Source organism: Sorex fumeus, unplaced genomic scaffold (assembly GCF_029834395.1).
Source record: "Sorex fumeus unplaced genomic scaffold, SorFum_2.1 ptg000019l, whole genome shotgun sequence".
NCBI lineage: Eukaryota > Metazoa > Chordata > Mammalia > Eulipotyphla > Soricidae > Sorex > Sorex fumeus.
Genome location: NW_026606076.1, coordinates 23911675 through 23927011, shown reverse-complemented (window position 1 = coordinate 23927011; position 15337 = coordinate 23911675). Strand labels below are relative to the sequence as shown.

Here is a 15337-nt window from a genome sequence, read left to right as displayed (position 1 = left end):
TTTCTAAATAAATTTATTTTCCCAGCACACCAGCAGTGACCCCTGAGCAAAACTCCCCTTCCCCATACTGAAATATCTCCCTTTCAGGAAAAGATAAAACAACAAGTATACTGATGTAGCCACCCCCAAGAGCCAGTTTTCCTGATGTTCTGGTCAGGGAGAGATGAAGAGAAAGGGATTGTTTGCAATTGGACATGTGGAAGTAGAAAAAATTACTTGCAGTATTGTTGTTTATTCGGCTATTGATTAGGCTGACTGAAATGGGCATCAACTCCACCGTACTTTCCCCCTTTTTTTTGATAATTTTATTTTTTGAATCGCCCTGAGTGAAGTTACAAAGCTTTTGGGTTTGTCTCATTCATACAATGAAGCACCAGTCCCTTTACTGTGCCAATTTTCCGCCACCAAAACCCCAAGTATACCCCCATTCTACACCCTCCCCCTAACTGTTGGGGCAGATGATTTCTACATTTCTCTCTACTTTGATTACATTCAATATTTTGACACCAGACCCACCATTATTATATTTGGGATTTAACCCCAGCACTCAGATAGTTCAAAAAGGCAACAGTAGACAATTTGTTTTCTACTGCTGGTTATAACAACATGATTTTGTAATTTTGAAATTTTAATAATATGGAGGGATTTCTCCCAATACCTGCTGAGTTCCAGATTTTCTCCTGACTCTCTGGGATCATGGCCATTAAGCAGCTTTATCAGGAGCCAGAGAGGCGGTTCGTGGGCATGATCTAAGCTATTGTTGGGTCGTGGAGGAAAGGGCCACCTCCACCCCCATCCCCCCATCTTGTGAAGCTCCACATATCTCATCACTGCGGGCCCAAACGTGACTTTCCAATGGCCTCTGGAGGATGGTGGCCAGCGAGCCGCCAAGGGGGAGCAGGTGGAGGGACAGCACCACTTCCCTCTGGGGTGGCCCGGGGTTAGTAACCTACTGCAGGGTCCAGACTCATTTCTGCCAAGAGCCGCTGGGTTTTGAGATTTGTCTCTGAATCTTTGGGATCATAGCCATTAAGCAGCAGTGATATCAGAGCAGGTAGGATGTTTGCCTTGCACGCGAAAAACCCGGGTTCGAATTCTGACAACAATATGTTCGCCTGAGCACTGCCAGGAGTAATTCCTGAGTGCATAAGTCAGGAGTAACCCCATGTGCATCGCTGGTTGTAACTCAAAAAGCAGAAAACAAAATAAATAAATCATACAAACAGTAAATTTTCAGAGGCAAAACCCTCTCACTTGTGCAGACACACCCCAAAGTCCCAACCCCAACACAGGAGCCAATAAAAATGGCCACAACAGTGTCCCTTTCCTTCCGGGGCTTCCCGTGAACATATCTGGAGGTTTGATAAGTGTTATCTCCAGTCCAAAGGCTCCAAAAAGGGCCCTGCGCAGTCCCGAGTAGGGAGGTATGAGATGGCCAAGACCACCACTCTCTGCAGGTCCCTCACACCAAGGCCCAAAGTTCATGTGGCATCTTCGACCTGGATGTGATCTTGGCTGCAGGGACCCTCAGCATAACGCACCCTCACCCGACACCTCCATCACAGAACAGCTCCCAATGCAACCCTCAGAAGCTCCACATTCCCTAATACCTAGATATGCAGAAAAAGTTTTGAAAAAAACAAGCACAAAAACGCCCTACAAGCTGGCATGTCCTGCCGCTCAAGTTCCCAAACTAGGAGCTGCAGGGTGCTCAAGCAGTGTTTCTCCAGCGTGAATGTGCCTGTGTTCAATAAGTCTGAGGCTCCAGCAAAGGCCTTTCCACATTCCTTACATATATATGGTTTCTATCCAATGTAAATTCTACTATATACATTAATTATTGAGGTCACAGCAAAGGCCTTCCCACATTCCTTATATATAAAGTTTCTCTCCAGTGTGAATTCTCCTATGTACAGTCAATTGCGAGGATGTAGTAAAGGTGTTTCCACACTCCACACATATATAAGGCTTCTCTCAAGTATGAATTCTCATGTGTATAGTAAGGGAAGAGGACAACGTGAATGCCATTCCACATATCTGACACTGATGAGATTTCTCTCCACTGTGAATTCTGCTATGATTCCGAAGGTACTGAGATTGACCGAAGGCCTTCCCACATTCTTTGCAGATATAGGGTTTCTCTCCAGTGTGAATTCTCCTATGTTCACTAAGTCTTGAGGCTTTAGCAAAGGCCTTCCCACATTCCGTACATATATATGGTTTCTCTCCAGTGTGAATTTTCATATGTACAGTAAGTATTGAGGCTGCAGCAAAGGCCTTCCCACATTCCTTACATATATACGGTTTCTCTCCAGTGTGAATTCTCCTATGTACAGTAAGTCTTGAGGCTTTAGCAAAGGCCTTCCCACATTCCTTACATATATACGGTTTCTCTCCAGTGTGAATTCTCCTATGTACAGTAAGTCTTGAGGCTGCAAAAAAGGCCTTTCCACATTCCTTACATATATATGGTTTCTCTCCAGTGTGAATTTTCCTATGTACAGTAAGTTCTGAGGATGTAGCAAAGGCCTTCCCACATTCCTTACATATATACGGTTTCTCTCCAGTGTGAATTCTCCTATGTACAGTAAGTCTTGAGGCTTTAGCAAAGGCCTTCCCACATTCCTTACATATATACGGTTTCTCTCCAGTGTGAATTCTCCTATGTACAGTAAGTCTTGAGGCTTTAGCAAAGGCCTTTCCACATTCCTTACATATGTAGGGTTTCTCTCCAGTGTGAATTCTCCTATGTTCACTAAGTCTTGAGGCTATAGCAAAGGCCTTCCCACATTCCTTACATATATACGGTTTCTCTCCAGTGTGAATTCTCCTATGTACACGAAGGCTTGAGGCTGCAGCAAAGGCCTTTCCACATTCCTTACATATATATGGTTTCTCTCCAGTGTGAATTTTTCTATGTACAGTAAGTTCTGAGGATGTAGCAAAGGCCTTCCCACATTCCTTACATATATACGGTTTCTCTCCAGTGTGAATTCTCATATGTACAGTAAGTCTTGAGGCTGCAGCAAAGGCCTTCCCACATTCCTTACATATATACGGTTTCTCTCCAGTGTGAATTCTCCTATGTACAGTAAGTTCTGAGGATGTAGTAAAGGCCTTCCCACATTCCTTACATATATACGGTTTCTCTCCAGTGTGAATTCTCCTATGTACAGTAAGTCTTGAGGCTGCAGGAAAGGCCTTTCCACATTCCTTAAATATATAGGGTTTCTCTCCAGTGTGAATTCTCCTATGTTCACTAAGTCTTGAGGCTTTAGCAAAGGCCTTTCCACACTCCTGACATATATAAGTCTTCTTTCCACTATGAGTATTCTTATGTCTATAAAGAGACGAGGTGTGAATAAAGGCCTTCCCACAGGTCTGACATTTATGAGGTTTCTCTCCACTATGAATATTCATATGTCTATTAAGATCTGAGGGCCGATTAAAGGCCTTCCCACATGTCTGACATATATAAGGCTTCTCTCCACTATGCGTTTTCATATGTCTATTAAGATCTGAGGGCTGAATAAAGGCCTTCCCACATGTCTGACATTTATGAGATTTCTCTCCTGTATGAATTCTCCTATGTCTAAAAAGATGTGATGATTTATTGAAGGTCTTCCCACATGCTTCACACGCATAAGGTTTCACTCCTGAATTTATATTCATATGGTCATGATGGAGTAACCCTTGACTCACGCTTTGTTCTCGGTGCTCACTTTTCCAGGGATGCTGTCCACTGTAGTTTTCTAAGGGAATTCCACAGTGCTGAGAACATGGGGAGGCTCCGCCACATTCCTTACACTTAGATGGGTTCTGTTCACAGTGACTGTGATTGAGAGTTTGTCGCTGTGAGGGACTCACTATAAACAGTGCTTCTTTCCCTAGTGGCATCCAGACTAGGGGATTTTGTGACTTTGAACTGAGAACACCACACTCCAAGGAACTTTTTCCAAGGGAGGGCTTCTTCAGAGTGAGGTAGCTCTCGCCATTCTGATCACCCTCAGAAGACATCCCACACATCTTGGCATCCTCATGGGGTTGAATGCAGGATTGCTCACTAGAGATATTGTCATAGAGTGCAGAATCAGAGATATCCCACTTGGGTTGGTTGCTTCCCTGTAGGAAGAGCAGAGAAGGATTCCAATTATTAACTTATTCACCGAGTCTTCCTGTCAAAAAACTGAGCCTTCAGATGTGGTTTCTTTTTGGGGGGGTCACACCTGGTGATGCACAGGGGTTACTCCTGGCTCTGCACTAAGGAGTTACTCCTGGCAGTGCTCAGGGGTCCATATGGGATGCAGGAAATCAAACCCGGGTTGGCCGCGTGCAAGGCAAATGCCCTGCCCGCTGTGCTATTGCTCCAGCCCCAGGTGAGGTTTCTAACATATGCACCACACAAATGTAATTACCTACGTAAGGATTGTCTTATTATAGAATAACTTCGTGTAAATGTAAGTTCGACGCACAAAATTGATGGAAGCAGATTCATAAAATTCTGTGACTTCTCCCCACCTTTAACTTAATGAAGGAATATAACTGGAAATAATTCCTTCTATAGAAAACTGATGCATCCATTTCAAGAGAAAATGAAATACAACCACAGTGGGTTTGATTAAAGCTCAGAGTGGAACCTGTGATGAAAGGGTGAAGATAACGCTGCATCCTCACACAGCTGAGACAGACCACGTGGCTATTGCAAAGCTCTCACCACAAGTGATTGCTTTCAGGATCAACAAAGTTTTTTGTTCTTAATGTTTTGTAGTTTCTATTTATTGGGGGTTGGGTGGGCAGAGGGGCACACCATGCAGTATCTAGGATCAGTTCTGTGTGTCTACGGTGTCTATAAGGAGTGCTGGGTAAGGATCATCCATCCCTGTGCAAAGCAAGTATATTTCTCACTGCATTATCTCCACGGCCCACAAATTAGTTTTTTAAATGACTATAACTGTCAAGCAAATGAAAACTCACAGCATTTTTATACATGGTTGATTTCAGCACCTAGTAAAGCTAAGGGTCCTCTACCCCAAGCATCAGGCTTTGGAATTCCTCCCTGCCATTCACAGCCCTCCACCCTAACAATCACATATTTGGTCCACTCCCCCTGGCATAATAATTTATTCCGAATTAAAAATCTTACCAACTCACTCGTACTTGCAGACCCCATACCCAAATCAAAGTGCTGTAATGCCAAATCTTGAATCTGTGGTTTCAGCTCTGAAACTGAACACAACATGCAGTTAAAGCAATTGTCAAAAATGTAACAAAATGATGCCATGTAGTTGGAGTACATCTCTGTGGTATTCAAAGTCCATAAAATCCTACACTAAAGAAAAGATTAGGTTAGTGGAAAACGGTAAGGATCTTTGCAATTCAACACTAGGTTTTGTTTTAGTTTTTGAGCAGACCTGGTGATGTTCGGGGAACCAGGTTATTGAACAGGTCACTTTCAGGCACTGCAAGGCACTCCCTGCTGTACTATCGTTCAGATCCAAACTAGCTCTGTTATGGTCTTACTTATTCGAAAGCCATGGAAGCAACTTACAGAGTCATTCTGGACAGACATACGATGGGAATGAAGAGGAGTGTGAGTGTGGCACAGACCCATGGATCCAGGAGCCCAAGGCCCCAGCCTCAGCAGCGTGTTTCATACATGCTCAGGGCACCCATACACTGCACAGGGCCTGAGCCAGGAAGGGTCCTCAGACACTCACCTAAACACAAGTCTCTCCTCCCTGACCTCAGGGCTCCTCCTTCCAGCCAGGAGATCACCGCAGGCTTCATCCCAGTGTGCCCTGCCACAACAGAGACAGAGGCATGGATAAGTGACAAGGAAAAGGTGACAGGTAAATCCCCGTGTTTCCTGATATAAAGGCATGAACACAATGTCCATTTCCAAATTGCCACATATTTCTAGTTATTCGAAAGGTAAGACCCAAGAAAATACCACAAATACAATAGACCAGGCCTTGTGTATGGCCGACAGGGTGTTGATCAGCACAGTATGTTGTTGGTTTTTGTCTTGTTTGGGGTCTAACCTGGCAATGCTCAAGGACGACTCCTGACTCTGTATTCTGAAATCAGCACTGCTGGTGCTTGGGGATGACATGGGATGCCGGGGATTTAACCCAGGTGCATTGCTTGCAAGAAAATCACTTTCCTAACCATACTGTCTGTCTAGGCCTAACACCACATGGAGTTTCCTGAGCCCCTAATGAACTCATCAAGAATTTCAGTAAAACTAAGTGCTTAATAAATCTGGAAATGGCCAAAGGTGGCAAGAGACCCTTATTTTGTTAATCTAAAAATGTATCCAGAAAGAGAGCACAGCAGGAGTTTCTCACAGCCAATCCAGTTGCAATACCCGACATCCCCTAGGGTCCGTCACGCCAGCCAGGAGTGATCCCTGAGTTCAGAGACCAGGAGAAAAGCCTGAGTCCTGCTGAAGTCTCACAAGAACCATTAGAAGTATCTCCAAGCACTGAAATACGGCAGTGTCAGATGAGTTGAGAGAAGATATATCAAAGCCCCAGTGGTGGGAGAGATAGAACAGCACATAGGACAGAAGTGCTGCACACACATGTGGGTTTGATCACAGGCAGCCCATAAGGTCTTGGAGCAAGGTCAGGTGTGGATCCTGAATACACAGGCAGGAATAATCCCTAATCACAATCACAACCATCCTGTTATTCGTCGATTGCCTCAAGCAGGCCCCAGTAACGTCTCCTTCGTCCTAGCCCTCAGATTTAAAAAACAAGTCCCATATTCAAGGCTCTTTCAGAATTAGGAGAATGAGACCCTTCATTATTATTAGTATTTGGCATATTGGGTACTCCACGGGGAGTTTGCCAGACTCTGACATGTGGGCAGGTTACATACGGTAGCCTGCCAGTTTGTCCAAAGTAGGAATGAGAAGATAAGATGTCGTAAAGGGTGTGATAATCTCTGGATCCTGGCCCTTACGTTATTATTATTATTACATAATAATAATTATTATTACTATTATTATAATTACTATAATAATTACTATAATAATTATTATTATTACTATTATGTGAATGTAATAATGAAAAGAATCAGGCCGTAATCCTGATTCTTTTTTCCTAATACATAAGGAAAAAAGAGAAAGTAAAATCCGTCTGATTTGAGTGCCTGGTGCAAAAATATTGGGAGTCATGCACCAATGTTTTAAATTGCCAAGAGGTTTCAGTCCATGGTATCCCGGTTTCTGTGCACTCTTAGGAGTCATCGTTTAGCACAGAGCCAGGAGAACTGTGGACTGTGCTCCCTAAACAAAGGCAACAGAAAAGCCAATTAAACACACGGAAGTTTGTGTAGTACACAAAGCCAATTGATTCACCAATGGATGAAACTATTTAAAGGGACCTGAGTGATAACTGGGCAGATAGGGATCTTCCCACGGACACAGTCGAAACGGGTTGATCTGAATCACCCCACAGGGTCCTGCTACTCCACAAGACTGATTCCTAAGGACAGAGCTGAGAGTAAGCCCTGAGTATCCACAGGTGAACCCTAAAAAAAACAGGGAGGGAACAAACACCTCATGGCTGTTCAACATACCAGCCCGTCAGTCACAGCTACTGTTGGACACACAGCTGCGGCCCAAACCCAGGGAGCCCAAGCAGGTCTGTCCAGACAGGGTTGGCTCCACACTGCTCTCACCTACAGCCTGCAGATGCTGGTAGGTCTCCAGCATCACGTCCTTGTAGAGCTTCTGCTGAGAGGCCGCCAGGCATGACCATTCCTCCGGGGTGAAGTTCACAGCCACGTCGTGGAAGGTCACTGCGTCCTGAGTCAGCACACAGGGAGGGTGGCAGTTAGAGTCTACCTTAGTCTCATCCCCACTACTGTGAGGCCAGGACCCAGAGTCCTATATTGTCGCTAGTCCTCTCCCCTTCGAATGAACCAGCCTCCATGCAGACGCATGGCTGACGGGCCCCAGAAATCACATAAGGCAGCTGGATCTGTGAAAGTGGGAGGATGTTATACAGAAAGTTCTCGGATATATCTGCCTTTCCTGGTAACCCAAGGTCCAATTCGAGCACCACTGGTCCAGTGAGCACTGTAGAGAGGATCACCTGACCGCAGACTTGTACGATCCAAAAAACCATCCCTGGGTGCAGCAAAAACGACTGCACGCTCACCGCTGCACCCCCACAGCACATGACTACTAGGACTAAGAACTACAGTCCATATAGACAACTACTCAGAGTGGTGCATGGCATGTGTGCCTGTAAGAACACACTGCTCAAGACCGCCCCAAATCCCTCGCAAAGAAGGAGAAGTTTCTTCACCCCAACATCTCTACTGGCCTCAGAGATCCTTGGCTCTTTCTCCTTGCGATCAGCACATGCCCAGAAATCCACACATAACTTTATGTGAATATAAGACTGTATGGCTGAGAAGGCAAGGCTCTCCAGAGCAGGAAGGACAAAACAGGGGAAAAATAAGTCCTGGGGTCCACGTTACTGTAGTTGACAGTACGCAAATGTGGCCAGCAGACCCCAGGGCATTCTGATGCCCATCAGTTGTGAATCCAGAGAACAGAGTAAAGAGGATGGCTGAGTACAAAAACAATGCAAAAGAAAATGAAGCAGCAGGTTGGCGTAACAGGACAGCTGCTCCGGGAACAGCGTGTAGGACTGGCGATCCCCACCATCCCATATGGTCCCACAAGCACTGCCAGGGGCAATGCCAGAGTGCAGCACAAGGATTTCTTGTGAGAATCCTTTGCAATGTACCCCAAATTGTTGATCATCGATTTGCTCAAGCGGGTCCAGTAACGTCTCCATTGGAGACTGCTGTTACTGTGTTTGGCATATTGAATACGTAACAGGGAGCTTACCAGGCTCTGCCGTGCGGGCGAGATACTCTCGGTAGCTTGCCGAGCTCTCCGAGAGGGGCAGGGGCGGAGGAATCGAACTCAGGTCAGCCATGTTGACTGCGTGCAAGGCAAACACCCTACCGCTGTGCTATCACTCCCAAATAAAACAGAAAATTCAAGACAAAATCTTTGGACCTCCAGCATCCCATTGGTTGCCTAGACATGTCAGGAGTGATCATTGAGCACTGAGCTTTGAGTATTCCTCATGCACCGCTGGGTCGGTCCCACAGCCAAATATGGCGCGGTCTGATCGGAAGTCTCAACTTGGAATCCATCCAAAAGAAACTCAAAACAGATCGCCCAGGAAACCCGGGCACTCCTGGCACTACCTCATGCCATTCTGTCCCTCTACTCCTACCTTTGGACGGTTTATCAGAAGCCGCATCACCACCTTCTCCCGCCACTGTTGTGCTGAGAATTAGCAGGAGGCTCTGTGCAAAGACCTGAAGAAGTCAGAACAGTGAGCACCAGAGAGCAGCACCTCCTCCCACCCCTGATCTCAGACCAACCACACCCGCATAATCCCACCTCAGGGAGACAATGGCAGAAGCTCCTGTCTCCACTGGGGATGCAAATTTTGTTGGCATCTGTGCTGCACTTTAGGATAGGAGCCTGGGCCCAGGCAATAGGAGAGGAAACGACAGCCCTCTCTGGTCCCCGAATTCCTCCCTGAATTGCACAGGAAAATCCCTACAGGCCCAGCCTTGGTCTGACTCTGAGTCCCGGTGCTCCCAAGTACTGGCGCCCCTGCAGCTGGCAGCAGTGCTGGCCCCTGGGAACTATAGCCTGGATGTGGATCTGCCATGGGGAAAGTCACAGGGACATAGAGTGGACAAAGCTTCAGCCACTCTCCTGCAGCAGGGACAAGAACATGCGCCTGGGCACTCTGTCCTGGGGACCAAGATCACTTCTGGGTACAGTTGGGTCAGAGGCACAGCCCTGCTCTCTCGCGCTGGACCTGAGACCTTATGGGTCCTAATTTACTCTATCCCTGAAACGGAACATCTGCGTGAGCCTCAGCTAACACTTGCTCCTGCCGTCCAAGAATATATTAGAAAACTGCGCAAACGGTTGAATAGAAAAATAATTCAAATAACCAGGGCATTTACTAGGGTCCATAATATGAACTGTCAGGAGTTAAGACCTGAGCACTGTAGATTATGACCAAAAATACTGCAACAAAAAGGCAAATTCGAAGCACAAGAAACCAACAGAATTCATGTGCAAAATAAGAGGGAAGAACATTTAAATAGACAAATAGCAGGTCCTTAAAACTTTGATTGTCTGGTATGGTTTTCCATGAATTATTATTCTCTTTTTCTACGATCACACGTTTTCTGTGTGCATGTGTATGTGTCCGTGCGGGTGCGTGTGCATGATTTTCTTCTTTGAGTCAGAACCAGCATTGCTCAGGGAGTATTCCTAGCTCTGCACTCAGGTTTCACTCCCAGCAGGTGTGGGGACCAGTGGGATTCAAGACACAGAACGTGGGTTAGCTGTGTGTAAGGCAATCACCCTACTTGCTGTACTTTTGCTCCGCCCCTTCCTATATAAATTTCTTCCAAAAATACTAGGAGTGAGTCATGAACACAGCTCTTCCCCCTCCCCGCACACACAAAAATATTCTTTAAAAAATAAACATTAAAAAGCCCTTTGGAGCTGGAGTGATAGCACAGCGGGTAGGGTGTTTGCCTTGCATGAAGCTGACCCAGGTTCGACTCCTAGCATCCCATATGGTCCCCTGAGCACTGCCAGGAGTAATTCCTGAGTACGAAACCAGGAGTAACCCCTGTGCATCGCCAGGTATAACGCAAAAAGCAAAAAAAAAAAAAAAAACCTTTACCCTCAGTATTTACCCGGATTCCAGTGGTTGTCTGCTCAAGGAAAGATGAAGAGTCAGGTCTGCCTTACAGCTTGATGTGAAGGACCTGAAATTCATGATCCGGAAAAAGATACACCAGTATTGTTGGACAGGCAGTAATGTGACTTGGGCGTTGGACCACATGAACCGATCAATCCTCTGCATCCCATATGGCCCCCAGCAGTGCCAGGGATAATTCCTTAGCTTAGAGGCTAGAGTAAGTCAGAAGCATCTCCGGATGTGTTCCCACTCCCCCCAAAAATAAAAAGAATCAAAAATAGCCCCCCAAATACGTTTTCATTGGCAAACCTCAGGCACCTGCAGGTCCCCTTCCCCCCCCCCCCCCACATACCACACATAACCCTGGCTAAAACGGCAGACAATGAAGATGACCAGCAAAATATATCCTGCCATGAAGTGGAGGGGCTGAAGCTCAGCCCCTCAAATCTGGAGATTCTAAAGAAGCTAGGTTAGGGCCGATGGTTCAAACATGGGACTGCTGGGAGGGTTGGTACGGCCAAGATCCGGCTGATTCTCGCATTCACCCACTATTGCCCCATCCTGGAGCTGGAGATGATCGTGGCCAAAGAGGCCCCCCGGGATCACACACTCACAGCTGCCACCGCTGAACCCTGAGACAGCCTCCACTGCACCCCCAAAGCTCCGCATCCCCCTAAAGCCTCCACCGCACCTCAGAATACACCTGGATTTCAGAGAACAAGTGAAAAACTAGGGCAAAAGTGCCCCCCAAGCTGGCTCGGCCCCTCAGCTCAGAGTGTGGAAATGGGAAGGCGCGTGGTGCTCACAGGAGGCTGCTCGAATCCTGACATAAAACCCGCCTTCAGAATCCCTCTTTAAGGATAGAGCGCAAATTTACTTGTCCTTTGGCAAGTATACAACAGCCCCAGTGTCAGTGTCAGGGATGGAAAATGAACTATGACATCACTTATGACATCACTTTTATTTCCATAAGGTGCCTTAAAGAGCCAGAGTCTAGGCACTGAGAACCATTTTGCCTCCTAGGTGAATCCGTACTGCAAGGGGGATGGACTCAAAAAAAGGCATGGAGAGGCAAATGCTGGAGTGGTCGATCACACACTATGGGGCCCGGGGGTAAGGAGAAGTCCCCTGATTCTGCAGTTGTCACCAAACATTGAACCAAAGATATCTAGACACACAATGTTACCCTGACTCTTGCAAATGATCCCTGAGCTCAGACACAAGAGTAAACACTGAGTACTGTATGCTATGGCAAAAAATATAAGAACAAAAAAAGGCAAATTCTACCGAAGGGGGGGAAATAATGTGCAATGACAAATTCTAGAGTGAAACATTTAAAGAGTCAAATTTCTGGTCCTTAAAAATTCCCTATTCTTGATCTTTCCCTGCTACCGAAACTCTATTGTTCTTTCTCCATTTTGCATCTTTCTTAATTGTATGTGCATATATGTGTGTATATACATGGACACAGTATGTGCATATATGTGTCTTTGTGTGATTTTTGTTTGGGGGCCACAAACGGCATATTCAGTGCTTACTCTTAGCTTTACACTCAGGAATCACTCTGGTACAGAATATATGGATGCAGGGGTGGAACCTGGGTCGACTGCTTGGATGGTTAAATCCTTACTCACTGTACTATGTCTCTGGCCCTAACTAAATGTGCTCCTAGCACAGCCAAGGTGAACCCTGAGCAAATGTCCTTACTCCTGAAAAACCAAAACTAAGACAGCAAGATGTTTAAAAAACAAAACCCTTTACCTTTGTTGGATTAGAGTTCTAAACAATTTAGGTTTATCATTGGTCCATCATTTCTCTTCTGCTACAAGGAGTTTAGGCTTACTGAGTAACACCCATACCAATGCTCCCGAATCACTCCCATTTCCTTAGTATTCATCTTTAACTTCCAGGTGCTCTGCTTCTCCTATGCATTAATCACCCATTTCCCCTAACCAGAAACTGTGAATTGTAAAGTCAAATTCTTCAGAGATCTCTGGATTTTGTATTTGTGAGTCAAATTTTGACTTTCTATTTCCTTAATGTCCTCTGCAGTTTACTTTAGACAAATATCCTTTTTGCTCCTGGACAAGGACCAGTGCAGTCCCAGTTGGGAAGATTGTGCTGGCAGGATCGGGATGGCCATGCCCCCAGCCCTCAGCTTTGTAGAGACAAAGGAAGACAATGTTATGCTTTTGTAACTTCAGAGTTATCTGACTCCAGATATTATACACTCCTGGGCATTGTCATATTTATGAGACTTAAGCCTCAGCTACTCTTCGTTCTTAGCACCCAAAAAGCAAGAGACTGGATGGACCCAGGATAGTTGTGCGCTACCCTGGCATTAAAAAGGGACAGGTAAGCACCATAAAAAATTTTGTCGTGACCCAAATATAAGTAACTGGGTAAGGATCCTGCTGGGGTTAGGAAGGACTATCCTATCCTGGGGAGTGTAGTCTGGGAGCTATAGGAAATATTCCCAATAGAGACACCCTATAAGCTTAATAGATCTTTTACTTTGTCCATTCAAATTAAACAGAAAGATTAAGTGTCAATTTAAGATGAATGTTTCAATGAATATGAACTACGCAAAGAAAAAATATGTCCTTAGAGAAAATCCTGCCCTTGAGCTGATCTCTCCTTCTGAGTCAAAGTTTTGTCCTAGAAATTTCTCTTCAGGGAAGGGCTTTACATCCTTTGATTGTACAACCACATCTCTGTCTATTTACTACCCCTAACTCTGTGGGATGGGGAATAAAGCCTGTGGGAGATGGGTGAAGAGAGGGATAAAGAGCAGTGGGAGACTGGTATAGGTGCACAGGAGAATGGAATAAGGAGCAAGTTGATCACTGTGAGTCCACAAAGTAAAATGTGCGGGTACAGTGAGTCCACAAACTAAAATGGGGATCCCTTCCCAACAGAGACAGAGAGACAGGGAGACAGAAAACCACACCCTAAGTGAAAAATGGCCCATTTAATGCAGAACAGCTACCATACTTATAGAACATCTGAGGGGTCGTGAGATAAGGACATGGGAGTGACTGATCATTTATGCAAATAAACATTTGTCAGAGGAACTTCTCATTGGGAGATTCACCCAAGGAGACACTCTGTCTCCCAGGGACATCTACATTGCTTTTATCTTTTCATCTAGTTGTATAAGTTATCAATACTTGCAGTTGTTTGGATAAACACAGTAAGAAACAAAGATCCCAACACTTAGTTCTCTGGGCTTTGAGAGCAAATAAGGATTTTAACACTTAATTCTCTGGGCTGTGAGAGCAAGCAAGGTTTTACTGTAAATTCCAGACTAAGACCTCAGGCCAGTTCGGCTTGTCCTTCCCCATGGGGCTCCTGTCTCTTAAGCTGTAACTGTTTGAATCAAGACCATGCACTTCTGCTTTCTACAATATGCCATATGGAAGCCAGGGTAGTTTTGCCACTTGCTCCAGGTCCATCCAAGTCCCACGGCAGAACCTCCCTTTTGGGGTGTTACGAACTACAGCAACCGAAGCATGAGTGAAGTAATGATGACCAAGCAATTATGCCCAGGAGTAGGTAACTTCAGAGTCAATCAACTCCCAAATATTAGGAGCAGAGCATTGATGTCTTTCTGGATTAACCATAGACACTGTTGTGTAGTAAAAACATAAAAAGCTATAGGAGAAACAGAAAAGTGGGTACAAATACACAGCACTTCAACTACAAAGCAGTACAAATATGAAGCTGAGAATTAAGAGAAAGTTATGGCTCATAAGTAATCAAGACTGACTTGGGGAACTGAGACAATGAGAGGTAAAATACAATGAAATGGTTAAAGAAAAACTTTAACTAAATTTGGGATGTAAGCAAGGACATGATAAGCTTCTCTGGGTGGAGCAAAAGTGGAAATTCACAGATGAAGCCTAAAATATTGTTAAGTTAATTAATATCCAGCAGATCACCAACAGCCTGGCCCCTGTTTTCTTCTTCGATCCTCTCTCACCCTTTACCAGGCAGGGTGGGGAGACCAATCATTGCCACCAAATGCACACAGCTCATGCCCATACATTATTTGAACACAACTCTCAGTACTCAGTGTAACAGCCGCACTTTGCCCTAATCAGGGAGAGATGAAGAGTCGGGGTGCAATTTTCAACTTGATTTTAGGGTACAGAAATTCCACATGTTAGAAAAAAAAACAACAATGTGGAATCAGAGAGATAGTAAGCTGGGAGGGGCGATTCCCTTGCTGACCCAGATCGATACTCGGCATCTCACGTGACCCCTAAAGATCAAAAAAAAAATAATTGCAGAGTGCTGCTCGTGAAGTAAACCCCGAGCTTCCACAGATGTGCCCAAAATACAACCAAAAGTAGCCCCAAATTAAATTTTCACTTGCAAACCGCAACCACCCCTAGATCCACACACACAGGATGGCCCTGGACATCAGGGCTACTAATGAATAGTGACCGAGGGCTACAGTGTCATTTGCCATTGGGGAGCTTCCCCTCTGCCCCTCTAAAATTAACAGTCCTTTTATAGTTTTGGAGGCACCACCGGCAATATGGACGAGAAACTTCTGACTCTGC

General features: G+C 45.3%; 1 pseudogene; it reads right to left on the bottom strand.

Moving 5' to 3' along the window:
- LOC130022365 (zinc finger protein 208-like) overlaps positions 1–3645 on the bottom strand; it is a 371668-nt pseudogene extending 368023 nt beyond the window's left edge.
- Between the last annotated feature and the right edge of the window lie 11692 nt (positions 3646–15337).